Raw genomic sequence first — 15272 nt, 5'->3', positions numbered from 1 at the left:
TTTTTGTCTCCCTGAAACGGACGTGCCAAGATGCATATTTGGCCTGAGCAGTCGCAAATGCTTATATTTTGTGATGCACAAGTGGCCTGTATATGCACTCATTTCGTATCATGTAATGCTCTTCTGCTCACGCTGGCTTTACCGCAGTGCTTTCGCAATGCAGTGAAGCCTAATCATCTTTTTGTCTCCCTGAAACGGACGTGCTAAGATGTATATTTGGCATGAGCAGTTGAAAATGCTTATATTTGTTTGATGCACAAGTGGCTTGTATATGCATTCGTTTCGTATCGTGTAATGCTCTTCTGCAAACGCGGGCTTTACCGCAGTGCATCGCGATGCAGTGAAGCTTAATCATCCATTTGTCTCCCTGAAACGGACGTGCCAAGATGTATATTTAGCATGAGCAGTTGCAAATGCTTATATTTGTTTGATGCACAAGCGGCCTGTGCATGCGTTCATTTCCCATCATGTTCGTATCATGTCATGCTCTTCTGCTCCCGCTGGCTTTACCGCAGTGCTTTCGCGATCCAGTGAAGCCTAATTATCCTTTTCTCTCCCTGAAACGGACGTGCCAAGATTTACATTTGACATGAGCAGTTGCAAATACTTATATTTGTTTGATGCACAAGTGGCTTGTGCAAGCGTTCATTTCCTATCATGTTCGTATCATGTAATGCTCTTCTGCTCACGCTGGCTTTACCGCAGTGCTTTTGCAATGCAGTGAAGCTTGAACATAGTTTAGTATTTGTCCTTTTGCTTGCGTGAAACGGACGCTCCAAGATGCATATTTGGCCTGAGAGGTTGCAAATGCTATTCGTTTGATGCACAAGTGGCCTGTGCATGCATTCATTTCCTATCATGTAATGCTCTTCTGCACACGCTGGCTTTACCGCAGTGCTTTCGCGATGCAGTGAAGCCTAATTATCCTATTGTCTCCCTGAAACAGACGTGCCAAGATGTATATTTGGCATGAGCAGTTGCAAATGCTTATATTTGTTTGATGCACAAGTGGCCTGTATATGCATTCATTTCGTATCATGTAATGCTCTTCTGCAAACGCGGGCTTTACCGCAGTGCTTTCGCGATGCAGTGAAGCTTAATCATCCATTTGTCTCCCTGAAACGGACGTGCCAAGATGTATATTTAGCATGAGCAGTTGCAAATGCTTATATTTGTTTGATGCACAAGTGGCCTGTGCATGCGTTCATTTCCTATCATGTTCGTATCATGTAATGCTCTTCTGCTCACGCTGGCTTTAGCGCAGTGCTTTCGCGATGCAGCGAAGCCTAATCATCCTTTTGTCTCCCTGAAACGGACGTGCCAAGATGTACATTTGGCATGAGCAGTTGCAAATGCTTACATTTGTTTGATGCACAAGTGGCTTGTGCATGCTTTCATTTCCTATCATGTTCATATCATGTAATGCTCTTCTGCTCACGCTGGCTTTACCGCAGTGCTTTTGCAATGCAGTGAAGCTTGATCATATTTTAGTATTTGTCATTTTGCTTGCGTGAAACGGACGTGCCAAGATGCATATTTGGCCTTAGCAGTTGCAAATGCTTATATTTGTTTGATGCACAAGTGGCCTGTGCATGCATTCATTTCCTATCATGTAATGCTCTTCTGCTAACGTTGACTTTACCGCAGTGCTTTTTTTTACCACAAGGCAGTGAAGCTTGACCATACTTGCTTTTATGCGTATTGCGACTTATCAAAGTTTTGTAATAGCTCAACTGATGTCGCTAGAAGTGATGCATTCTATGTGAAAATTTGATACTTATCTTAGGGGATTCATGTTTTAATAAAGTTTTCACAATATATCAGTAATGTCGAGTTGGAAACTATGCATTCTTGGAAAACAGCCACGAACACGACAGAGACACGAGATGTGAAAGACTCAGTACTTCGCCTTTGTCTTGTGCTTCCGTCGTTTTCACATTGATTTTCAAAGTATCTATCAAAATGCTGACAACGCTGTTTCACTGCCAGCAACCTTTGGCGTGCAAGAAAAGGAGCTAAACCAAGCAATCGCTGTTACTTGTTGTGAGATAAATAAAAGACTAAAATTAAGAATGACCAACTGATATTGATAACAGGTGCCCATAGCAGCACTTTTTTGCTGTGCACTTGAATTTCTGTCTTATGTAATGTTATGGTCCTTGAATACACAATGACACTATTACAACCAAGAAAAATTTTACTAAAATTTATTTGTAAAATAACTGCTACAAATAGAATTCTGATCCCCTTCTTAGTAGTTGCATAATTTAGCTGGAAGAAGACAGCATCATCGAACTTCCTGACGACTTGACAACAGGGTGAGTCCACAATGTACTGGACCTGTACTAGATGAGGAAAACAGACGAAAAAAACAACAGAAAAATGAAAGAGCATAAAAAATGGCACCTGAAACTTTCAACTTGCCCACCACAGCAGTGAAAAGACTCCTGTAGTCATATGTATTTTCTACCTGTGTCCACGGGCAGAAGTGCCAGTCTTGTTTATTAATGGAAGCTGCTTAGCATCACTTCATTGCAAGACTTTTTTCTATCCGCCACCCAAGAACACGCTCTGTAGCGGTCAGGCTCCGTCTAGACACTTGTGGCAGTGTGACGTTAATGTGGGCAATATATACACAGACTTTGGTTGCTTAATTTGTAGATAACTCATTGTGACCAAATTTCATAATTGAATTCATAAAATATTTGAATGTAATATAACACCAAAATGCTGAGGCTTTAGAACATTACAAACTCAGCCTGCCTACATTAACAATCCCAGTGCCACAGGCATGCAAGAACTGTTTGCATAATCATGAATCAACTAAACCATTTTAATATATTGACAGGTTTTCAAAAATGACTATTTTTGAAAATTTGATATTCATATTTTACTTCTAAAGGGCAAGTTACTGTTGCTGAAAAGAAAATAAAGCAAATCTTATACAATATCCTATACTTTTTTCTGCAGTTTACAGCTGCACATGGTAAAAGGCTGCATGCATGAGTGTTTGTTGTGTGCCATTCAAGGTATTATTTCCAAAATCCTTGTTCAGTTGACATTTAGCGATCAGCCTATGAATTTTCTTCTGTTTTCTTTATTTTTCATTCCTTGCATTAGATATGAATACATTTTAGTTCAGGAAAATTTGCTCAACAAAGGAAAGGTTTTCTACTTTTGGCAAAAAAAAACGAAACAAAGCAAAAACTAGTTCTAGAACTTTTATGGAAGAAACAGGTTTGAGGTCTCACGTGATGAGAAGTCAATAAAGAAGGAATGCCACAGAAAGAATTGCCTCAACAAAGAAATTTGGTTCGTCGGGGTAACATACATTTGGCAATGTTTTTATGTACTCCTAGTTAATACTCCACCACTAGCTTACAAGGGAGAAAAATAAGGTGGTGCATGCAGAAAGTTAACTCATCACATAACGCGAAAATTTGACCCAGGACAAGAGAAGGAACAAAGACGAGTGCTCACTTCCAACAAGATTTATCTTGAAGAGCAAACATATATATACTCTTGAAATACAAAAAACAGACAAATCATTCAAAAAGCCCACAAGTGCCATGCACGAAAACCTTACATCCTCAGGAAAGACAATTCGTTTTGACAAATCCTTAGAGAGAAAGTGAGAGAAAGTACTGATGCATTTCAGCTGTAGTCTATAAATCCTTTTTCGCCACGACAATTCCTCGTGTAGTTTTTTTTTTCCAATCATAATGGTGTCACACAAAAGTGGTTTGGAGCCACACCTACTGCAGTGCAAGGCCAAGAAACGATTGCGACCATTCTTGAGGTTACAAGCATGTTCGTTGCAGCACGTGTGGCTGCGAAATCTTTTTGCACGACACCATTATTGCTGGAAGAAAAAACAACAAATAAAATGACAAGAGAAATTATCGAGGCAAAGAAGATTTGTAGACTAGAGCTGAACTGCATCAGCACTCTGTCTCGGGCTTTGTCAAAACAAATTGTCTTTTTTGAAAATGTAAGATATTTGCGCATGGCAGTTGTGGGCGTCTTGAATGATTTGCCTGATTTTCACATTTCAGGAGTATATACGTGTTTGCTCTTCAAGATAAATTTTCTTGGAAGTGAGCCCTCGTATTTGTTCCTTCTCTTGTCCTGGGTCAAATTTTTGTGCGGTGTGATCAGTTATGCATTACCAACATGTCTAACTTCACACTTTCGATCCCTGAAGTCAGTCCTTAAAGGGACACTCACCAGGTCCCATAACAAATTTTAGTTAGACTGTGGAAGTTGTTGTGTGTGCGACGGAGAGCATTATACCACAAAAAGTTTTTCAATCGGTTCATTACGAGCTGAGAAAACAGTTTCTTCTTTTTTTAACAGCAAGAAACAAGGATGAAAGGAGGCAAGCTCAAAACCCTTGCAACTCCCCTGTGTAGCCTTCACAAGCCAAATTTATTTCCTACCCTCTCCAGCATCCAACCTAGAGGTCACGTGCACATGATGTGCTCAAACAAGCCCAACCCTCGAGCGCACGAGCGTTGTTGTTTTGTTGACCAGCATTATTTTGTGTCTACTGCCTGTTTTTGCGAGATTGTTTACAAACGCTGGCTTTGATGCGGTTAAAAAGATGAGCATAATGAGTGCTCGAATGCGCAGGACCATTAATTTCTTTTCCAGGACAGGCGTCTGCTTGATGCAGTAACCGCGGAGACACGAACGCATGCGAAACGCCGGCACATTAGCTCTGCATCTCGTTGCAATTCACGGGAAAAAAATGAAAAAGACAAACACATTCTCCTATTGCATCTCAATATGTATCCCAAGTTTAATTAATCTCTTCAAGCAACAAATTACATTAACTACGCATGTCACGTTAAAGAATTTCCGCCATGTCACGTGCCACTGTTGGCAGCGTCAGAGCACAGTCGTCTACATAGAGGACCAACGTCACTGCACGGCTGTGTATGTAGGGCGATTCATACGTGCACATCATACTCTCCTTTTCTGGGCGCGCGCCTGCACAAGAAAGGGGGAGAAGCGTTCGTCTTGAAATTTGACCCATTTCCGCGGCGCATAGAGTTGCAATGTTTGGCAGACGTGACCGTAAACTCCCGATGTACGCATTGCACTTGTCAGCTCAAACTCGTCCAACCCGGTGAGTAGCCCTTTGAAGAAAAGCAAAAATTAGAGGAGGAGACATAAAGAATGGTTGGAAATTTTGCCATATGTCTACACGTAAATGGAATGCTATTATTATTTAGGAGAATGTATCTTTTCTTTGGCAACCAGCAAACATGATTTAGAACACACGAATACTTTTTTGTCCAAGTTAGCTGCCAAGACAAGCTCCATGAAATCCTCTTGAACAACCTGCACAAGTAATGTCCAATACTACCCCACCATATAGCCCACCATATACTACCCCACCATATAGGTTGCCGGCAGACACAATGTACCTTGTAAATACTATGTCTTGGCTGTACGCGAGCAGCCATGGAGTTTATGAGGGGAAAGTCTTCGATCATACCATTCTGTATGCATTCCAGCAAATGTTTGCATAGCATAACTTGGTTAAGGTTCAAAGTTTCTGGTTTTCTGCCTGACGCTATATGATACATGTTAGCAATTGCAAACAAGCCACAGTCAAGTGTGTTGCACTGGTTTCGCACCTTCATTGTTTGAATGGTTAATTTGGGTGATTGTAATTTTAGAATATGAATGATTTTCCTGACAGCATCAGGAGGGGTATCTTGATCAATTGAATCATATATGAAGACAGTGTTTTTGTCGGCACCAACATTTGTTACTGTAAGCCAATGATTGGGGTTCTAAACATGCAAGATTTGAACGAAAGGGTCTTTTATTTGAGTGAATTGTAAACATCGGCCCAGTAAGACATCTTGAAAGCCGACACAAGTAGGATATTTTTTCTGAATTAAATACTGTGCCACATTGATTACGCTATCTGATATGGAGGCGCCCTGTACCAGCACATTTAAATCTGCATGTGAAAAAGAATACCGTTTGTAGACATTTAGCATGTCTATTTAACCGTTGCAAGGCCTACCTTTTTTACTTGATTTGGAAAAAATTTACGCTTGACAGCTCTCACTTTCTTGGCCGCCCCCTTCTTGCTTTAACCAAAGGTACCACAAGTTTTGTACTGTTAGAATGCCCAAGATAAAGTGTGGCAGTAGTTTGTGCTAACTGAGCTGGTGCAGCCTTTATGGCTGCTGAAGTTTGGTTACGAGGAAATGTGGTTAAATTTCTGAAGAAAGCCTCGCAGGACGAAAGTTTTTCCATTAACTCCTTCTCACCACAAGGCAGTCAGCGTCTCTTGGTCACCAACAATATTTGCGTCGCAAGAGGAATTGCAGAGCTGCAGGGAGGTAAAGCAAAGGTTATGCTCACAAATTTCAGCAATGAATACGAACATGTGAACAAAGGAACGACGGTCGCATACATAGAAGAAATCGTGGAAGCCACCAGTGCTTTCGCCCTCGTCGATTCTACGAAACCTGCTCAAAGAAACTAAGTTCCTTCCTCAGCTTTCAACGTCGATGATTGATATGTGGGGTTTAACGTCCCAAAACCACCATATGATTATGAGAGACGCCGTAGTGGAGGGCTCCGGAAATTTTGACCACCTGAGGTTCTTTAACGTGCACTCAAATCTGAGTACACGAACCTACAACATTTCCACCTCCATCGGAAATGCAGCCGCCACAGTTGGGATTCGATCCCGCGACCTGCGGGTCAGCAGCCGAGTACCTCAGCCACTAGACCACTGCGGCAAGCAGCTTTCGACGTCAATCCCAGTCTTCGGAACCATAAGCAAGAACAGCTCAAGACCCTGCTGCTGCAACACGAAGATTGCTTTTCATCGTCGTCAAAAATTCGGAAAACGCCAATCGCGAAACATCGCATCATAGCCGAGGAAAATGCCAGACCACTCCGTCAGGGTCCGTACAGGGTTTTGACGCGAGAACGCGAGGCCGTAAAGACACAAGTTGATGAAATGCTACGGGACGACATCATCCAGCCGTCCAAGAGTCCATAGGCATCCCCCGTGGTGTTAGTGAAGAAAAAGGATGGGACCCTACGTTTCTGCGTCGATTATCGCCGCCCGAACAAAATCACAAAAAAGGACGTGTATCCTCTCCCACGAATAGACGACACACTGGATCGGCTCCATACCGCCAAGTACTTTTCATCAATGGACCTCAAGACTGGCTATTGGGAAATCGAAGTCAACAAAAGAGACCGAGAGAAGACGGCGTTTATAATACCGGACGGCCTCTTCGAGTTTAAGGTGATGTCCTTTGGTCTTTGCTCAGCGCCTGCAATTTTTCAACGCGTTATGGATACAGTACTGCCAGGATTGAAGTGGCAGACTTGCCTTGTGTACTTGGACGACGTCGTCGTGTTTCCCTCGAGTTTCAACGAGCATTTTCGGCGCCTTGAAGCTGTACTTCAAGCCATCAAGACGTCCAGACTCACACTGAAGCCAGAAAAAGGCAGATTTGCGTACGAGGAGCTCTTGTTTCTGGGGCACGTGATTAGCAAGTCTGGAGTACGTCCCGATCCTCACAAAACAGCCGCCATCGCCGACTTCCCGCCGCCCACTGACATAAAGGCGGTGCGCGGATTTCTGGGTCTGTGCGCCTACTATAGGCGGTTCGTAAAAAACTTCGCCCGCATCGCCGATCCACTCAATAAGCTTACCAAGGCCGACGTGGAGTTCAAGTGGGAAACGCCGCAGGAACACGCTTTCCAGGAGCTTAAACATCGGCTCCAGGCGCCTCCATTGCTGGCCCATTTCGACGAATTCCCCGAGACAGAAATACACACTGACGCAAGCAGCGTAGGTCTTGGTGCCGTTCTTGTGCAGAGAGCCGACGGACTTGAATGGGTTATTAGTTACGCCAGCCGATCGCTATCCAAAGCAGAAGCCAGTTATTCCACAACAGAAAAGGAGTGCCTCGCCATCATCTGGGCTATGTCGAAATTTCGCCCCTACCTCTACGGCAGGCCCTTCAAGGTTGTGAGCGACCACCACGCCTTGTGTTGGCTAGCTACCTTGAAGGACCCTTCAGGTCGCCTCGCACGATGGAGCCTGAGACTTCAAGATTATGATATTACCGTCGTTTACAAGTCCGGCAAGAAACACTTCGACGCCGACTGTCTCTTTCGTGCGCCTGTCGACCAACCACCGCCCGACGACCCGGATGATGACTACGTCTTGAGGACGATAACTACCGACGACTTCGCTGAACGACAGCGGGCCGACCCGGAACTCAAGGCCCTAATAGAATATTTCGAAGGCAGGACCGCCGAAGTCCCGAAGGTATTCAAGCGCGCACTTGCGTCGTTCTTCCTGCGAAATGGTCTTCTCCAAAAGAAAAACTTTTCACCGCTTCGAGCCAAGTACCTCCTTGTGGTGCCTTCAGCTCTGCAACCAGAACTCCTGCAGACCCTGCACGACGATCCGATGGCAGGTCACCTCGGTGTTTCTCGCACGCTCGCGAGGATACAAGAAAAATACCATTGGCCACGTCTTACCACCGACATCACTCGTTATGTGAGGACATGCCGGGACTGTCAGCGATGCAAGACACCACCGACAAGGCAAGCGGGACTTCTGCGGCCAATTGAACCACCTCATCGACCTTTCCAGCGGATCGGCATGGACCTACTAAAGCCGTTCCCGACGTGGGCTTTCAGAAACAAATGTATCGTGGTAGCTACCGACTACCTCACCCGCTACACCGAGACAAAAGCCCTGTCAAAAGGCAGTGCATTCAAGCTAGCTAAGTTCTTCGTCGCAAATATCGTCCTACGTCACGGCCCCCCGGAGGTCCTTATTACCGACAGAGGAACGGCATTTACTGCTGACCTAACTCAAGCGATCTTGGCATACAGCCAGACAAACCACCGCCAGACGACAGCCCACAGACCAACGGCCTCACCGAGTGGCTAAACATGACGATCGCCGACATGCTGGCAATGTACGTCGATGTCGAACACAAGACGTGGGACGCCATTCTCCGTACGTGACCTTCGCATACAACACTGCAGTGCAGGAGACGACGCAGATATCTCCATACAAATTGGTCTACGGAAGGAGACCGGCAATGACGCTCGATTCCATGTTACCCAACGTCACCGACGAGGAAAACCTCAATGTGAGTGAGTACCTTCAACGCGCCGAAGAAGCCCAACTCGTGCGCCTCCGTATCAAGAGTTAACAGACGACCGACAGCCACTGTTACAATCTTTGACGACGCTTCGTGGAATACCAGCCCGGTGAACGTGTTTAGGTGTGGACGCCGATACGCCGACGCGGACTAAGTGAAAAGCTTCTGCGACGGTACTTTGGACCGTACAGGGTGGTCCGTTGTCTCGGCCCACTTGATTACGAGGTTGTCCCCGACGGCATCACGAACTCTCAACGATGCCAATCGCGACCTGAAGTCGTCCATGTCACGCGCCTCAAGCCGTTTCATGCACGTTAACAAACTGAAACAGTGTTTTTTGTATTATTATTGTATCATAATTTATTCATTGTACTTTCTTGCATTATTTTTGTACCTTAATCTTTTGTTAAAGCATCGGGACGATGCCTTTTTCAGAGGGATGAAATGCCACGTTCCATTCCTCAAGTTTTGTTATCGCCCCTATACACTACACAATTCTCAGCGCAAACCGTGCCTGCAGTTTTCAAGAAGCTTCAGGACTGTAGTAGATCATTTCGATAAGATCACGCCCGCTCTGCGAACTGTACAGATTATTCTGGAACCTAAGCCACTGCCAGCGATAACGCTAGAACATTCGATGGCAAGAGTATGAATGACGACGCACTTCGCCGCTTGTCAGTTGTTGCTGATCGACGGCCGACGCTTTGTTCTCCGCTATCAGTCGAAGACTGCTACTGTAGTCCGACTTTCTGTTTACTGGGCACAGGTTCGCCCAAATAAACAGTTTATTATTCAACTCGCAGTGTGCTCCATTCGTCTCCGTCACGACCCCATGACAATATTCATAAGCAACTTCTGGAGAAGCCTTATGCGGAACATTTACGTGTTTTACTGGTGGGTTTGGCTTGGTACAAACAGCGTGCTTGCTTTAGAATTTTGCAGCCACTCCATATCTCCCAGTGGAATTCGCCATAAGTTTTTGTAGGGTTAATAGTGAAGGAGTTACGAAAACACCAGTTCAAAATGGTGTTTTGTAATTTTAGCATCAGAGTGAATAAATTTATTAGAGGCTGGTATGATTGTGTCATTCACATAGGTCGGGAAAAGTTGTGGAGCTCACTGAAACCCACCCGTGTAGTACATCTTGCACTTAGAACTCGCTGGGACTCGCAGAAATTTTCCTGAGCCGGCTCACTCCGACTCACAACCTGGAAAATTTTTTCTACCTGACTCACTTGGACCAAACAACTATTCACCTCGACTTACAGCTCGATTCGAGTGCGAGTCGACTCACGAGTTCGCAAGTCTAGCATTAGCTTTTTAGATCATGGCATTGATGCTCTTTAACACCAATATCTCACGTTATCAATGCTTTTTCGATTTAGTACCCTGGAATAAGAGTTAAGAGATGATGACACAAAATATCAAGCTCCTGAAATGGTGTACAGAGGATATCATTTTGTAATACTTGTGAGTAGACGTGAGTGTAAACATGAATGCGGGAAAGGCTCATAGTGATGCTGAAGATGAGTAGATAAGATTGCAAGCCGGCAAAAGTAACTGAAAGAACTCGCCATAAGTTCGTCTCACACTCACTAAAATTTTCTTCCATCCCTCATAGCTTGATCTGAGGGAGTCGACTGACGAGCGAGCTCACCGACCTATGGTCATTAGCATAGAGTAGAGAGAGATAAAATGCCAGGAAAGGCAGGGAGGTTAACCAGACGCACATCCGGTTTGCTACCCTGCACTGGGGAAGAGATGAAGGGGAGAAAAGAGGTTGCAGAGAGATAAGAAGGTACACACAATCACGAGAACACTCGAGGGAGCACACACAAAGTTTCGAGTTTGTAGTTGAATGTGGAAGGTTATTCATGTAAGTGAAAGCAGGCCGAAAATTCGCCCTTGAGGGACCCCTGGATTAGTAGTAGACAAATTGATAATGTGGAGCAAAAATAAACAGCCTCTGCTCTATTACAAAGGTAATTTTTAATGAGTGTCAGGGCAGGTCTCATGATAGCAAATGTTTGGTTTTGTGGCTAGATTATAAGGAGCTGAGTAGATTGCCTTGCAATTGACCAGAATGATGATGACACTTACAAATGCGAGAAACAAAAGTAATATGTTGGCATATGTGCACATTTCAATGAAAGACCATTCCACATAGGTTATATGGTTCACAAACTCTTCTTTGTTTAAAATTTTTATTTGAAAATCCAAAATCACGAAAATGCATTGAACTTTCGTATAAAAAAACAGAACAATGAGCAGTCACCCTAACAACTCCACCATTTTCAAATGATTAAGTTAGAAAGAACAAGTGAGCTACAGCGACCAGGAATGAATCTAGTTGAAAGAGTGACCCGAAACGCTGGATACAATTCGCGTGCTCAGTGCAATTGGTAACATCACCAAGAAAATAAACTTTTAAATCACCTAAAATATTGAGATCCTTACGTTCAAAAGATAGTGTCAAGGACAGCCTTGCGACTGGAACAAAACTCTGATGATGATGGCAAAAGATATATTTCCAAGGACAGCAGATGAAGATCTATCCAAATAGATTCACAGTTATCGATGGCAATGCAAAGGTGACACTTATAATGCCAAGTAGGTAAAATAAATATAGCTGCACCACAGTGAATGTTCGATTGCAGTATTTGGACGAGCAACGTCTAACCTTGAAGTGAAAGCCAAGTCGTGCAGATGAGAGAAAAGGAACGTACAAGCGCATAGGGATTTCTTTTTGGGCTACACATATTAATGTGAAGTGCTGATAAGCAAGAGTTATCAAAGAAGGAATCACACTGAAGCCGACTAAGAAGGTTTATAAATGTTCGGGGAGCAGGCTTAGTGACTGGTGTGAGAGGCGCTGGCTAGGGCAGCAAGCAAGTAAACACAACTTGCACAGCTCACAAACATATTGTGATGTAATGATGAAGGCAACCTTTATTAGGCCCCGAAGACACGATGAAGCAACCACACCCGAGGCACAGAACCCAAGCAAGCCAAGTTCCCACAACAGATGATGACGGCGACCACTCATGATGATGAACATGTGTGAAGAAAGAACATGTGCCTAATGAATGCCCACACTAACTTGCCCTCACGTGGAAGCGGTCATCCTCATCGCAGTTGCCGCAGTTTACAATGAAGAGGAACCCTGTGTGAAAGACTTCATGCAGGATACGTGGACTATGTCTGCTGCCCGGCAGCGATGGTCTGTTGGAGTAAGAACGGATGCCATGGGATAATTGACAATAGACGTTTGCTCCAAGCCAGTGTAGGGGCCAATGAAGCGTAATTGAAACTTGTGGCACAGGCCAGGAGTGCGAATGAGTGTAAAAAGGAGGACTTCGCAGACAGGGCTGAAAGACACGGCACAATGAGAGGCATCATATTCAAGCTTGCGATCCTGTTGCTTGGCTTCAGTGTTGACGCGGGCCAGCTGGCGGCAAAGAAGCAGACGAGCAACGCATTGTTCACTTGAGGATGAACAAGGTTTAACAGGCGCAGAGAAAAACGAAACATTGAGGAAAGTAGAGGGGAAGCGACTATGAACGAGGTAGAATGGCGAGTAACCGGTTGTGCACTGTACAGAGGTATTATACGCAAAAGTGACAAATGGCAAAATGGTGTCCCAGTTTCTGTGGTCGGGTTCGATATACATCGCTATCATATCTGACAGTGTACGATGAAAGCGCTCAGTCAGGCCGTTCGTCTGAGGATGGTAACTGGAGCTTGTGTTGTGTGTGGCGCCGAACGCCTTGAGTACTTCTTCGACGAATTCAGGAAGAAATACTCTTCCACGGTCGCTCAGGATTACACGAGGAGCACCATGACGGAGGAATACTGCTTGAAGGATGAAGTCGGCAACTTCCAAAGCGAATGCAGAAGGCACGGGGGCTGTTTCGGCGTAGCGGGTCAGGTGATCAACAGCTGTAACTATCCATCGATTGCCCATGACAGTCACAGGAAACGGACCATACAGGTCAACGCCAACTACCTCAAATGGTAGCAGGGGACACGTGAGGGGTTTTAATTGTCTGCTTCGAGTTGATGCAGGGAGCTTGCGACGCTGACAAAGGGCGCATGAGGCAATGTAATTCGCGACATTGGTGGACAAGCCTAGCCAGTAGTAGTGACATCTTACGCAGTCGTACGTTTTATGGAAGCCCACGTGTCCAGCAGACATGTCATCGTGATATGTCTTGAAGACTTGAGCACGAAGCGAGCGAGGTAGAACGGGCACCCAGCGTTGACCATCAGGGTGGTAGATATGAGGGTAGAGGAACCGTTGTTGAGCTTGAATTGTGTCAGCTGTCATCGAAGACGGGCGTTAGGGGGTCGACAAGTCCCGTCAAAACGGTCCATGATACGGCGACAGTATGGGTCAGAGCGTTGGTGGGATAACGACAAACTACACTTGTTCAGAGAAGTTGGGTACAAAGTAGCTAAGGACGAAGTAATGTGGCTGTGAAATGAAGTCATATTGACGAAATGAATGATGGTATATCCTATGAAACAGAGTTAAGCGAGCTAGTTTTCTCCGTGCTGCTTGTGATGGAAGACATGGGTTAGCTTTGATTGAAGGTATTCTAGAAGTGTGGTTATAATTAGAATAAATGAAACGGACAGCATTCTTTCGAACGAGCTATAAAGAGATGAGGTTTTCGTTGTGTGGGTCCCACACTGCTGTAGCGTACTCTAATTAGGGGTGCACTAATGACTGATAAAGTAGTAACATTAAGGATGATGGGGCATTAGAAAATCTGTGACGTAAGTAGCCAAGCGTGCTGTTAGCTCTACTGATTATGTATTCAATATGAAGAGACTTCATTAGGTTTGAAGTTGTATGAATGCCTGAGTATCTATATGAATTCACAGGATCTAAGGGGGCATTATTTATATGGTAGAATAGAAGGGTAGTAAGCAACTCCTGTTCCCAAGGACACACGCGAGCGTGGTTAAACATGCGCTGGGTGCGCTTATCGCGTTCTTCAAGGACACAGTGCTCCTTGAGCGCCTCTGAATTCGTGACATGTTTCCTTTTTTTTCTCTCTTTTCTTTTGTTGCATCACACCGAGGTCCAGCGAACTCTTTTCGTTAGTTCAACCACAGCCGCTAGATGAAAAAGCGCACGGGTACGGCCCGCTGCGTGCTCCAAAACCGGCGTTTTGGCCGGTGCATAGAATCGCATGCGCAGCGCGCTTGCGGTGATTGCGACTGAGCGCGTGTATTTTTGTGTGACCCACGAAATCTTCTTTTAATATCCGCCTGGCGTGTGCACACCAGGTAATTACCGACCTTGCTTTTAGATACCTGCAGCCCTTGCAAATTTTTGGTATTGTCTGGCCCGAGATGAAACCTTTCACACCGATCAGTTTCTGCCAAAGTAAAAATTGTGAGCGCATTTTGCTCGGATCTTACAATATGAAAACTAATAGATCTGGGAGAGCTACTCTTTTCTAATGCATCTAAATTAATTATAGTAACTGTCAGTATGTCGCTTCAGAATACGTTGCTTCAAATTTAATAATTTCATTTAGAATATTTAACCCCAGCAAGTACAGTTAACACAAACTAAGATAGACCTCTCACTTTCTCCAAACACGTCTAAAGTATTCATACAGTGCAGTATGAGATGCAACAGCCACGAAATATACTTAGAATGTGTGCAATCTCATAACATTGAACTCGAGCACCTTTCAGTGACTGTAATTTAAATGCTGGCAATTGAGCGAGCAGTTATGAAGTGAATAGTATGAAAACTGTGAAACTAAAAGCGCGATGAAATGCTGCAAAATGTGAGCACAACTCCTTGCGTTCTGGCGCGTATGAGTGTTTTCGTCTCTTTTTGTCCCGACATTTTTATGATAATGCAACTAATTCAATAGTGAACACATAATCGGAACAAGATGCGTGAAAATATTTTGTTTATTCTCAATTTAGGGCTAATCCTGGCATTTTTTTTGCTTCTATACACTTTTGCATAATAAAATGACTTGACAATTGCTCCAGCTTAGGCGCCCAACTTTTGGCTTCTGTGTCTATCAACAATAAAACCATCCGTTCGGTCTTTTAATGTTAGCCTCTCTC

At 44.4% G+C, this 15272-nt stretch overlaps 1 protein-coding gene across 1 annotated transcript in view; it reads right to left on the bottom strand.

Moving 5' to 3' along the window:
* Window positions 1-1789: 1789 nt before the first annotated feature.
* The window catches only part of LOC119186288 (histone H4), a 62281-nt gene continuing 48798 nt past the window's right edge, over window positions 1790-15272 (bottom strand). Inside the window, exon 4 of the mRNA XM_075865801.1 lies at window positions 1790-2345. The gene's annotated coding sequence lies outside the window, so the exon portion shown is untranslated. The remainder of the gene's footprint in view (window positions 2346-15272) is intronic.

This window comes from Rhipicephalus microplus, chromosome 6, assembly GCF_043290135.1.
Source record: "Rhipicephalus microplus isolate Deutch F79 chromosome 6, USDA_Rmic, whole genome shotgun sequence".
Lineage (NCBI taxonomy): Eukaryota > Metazoa > Arthropoda > Arachnida > Ixodida > Ixodidae > Rhipicephalus > Rhipicephalus microplus.
The sequence above is the reverse complement of the archived record's forward strand: the minus strand, read 5'-3'. Positions and strand labels throughout refer to the sequence as shown.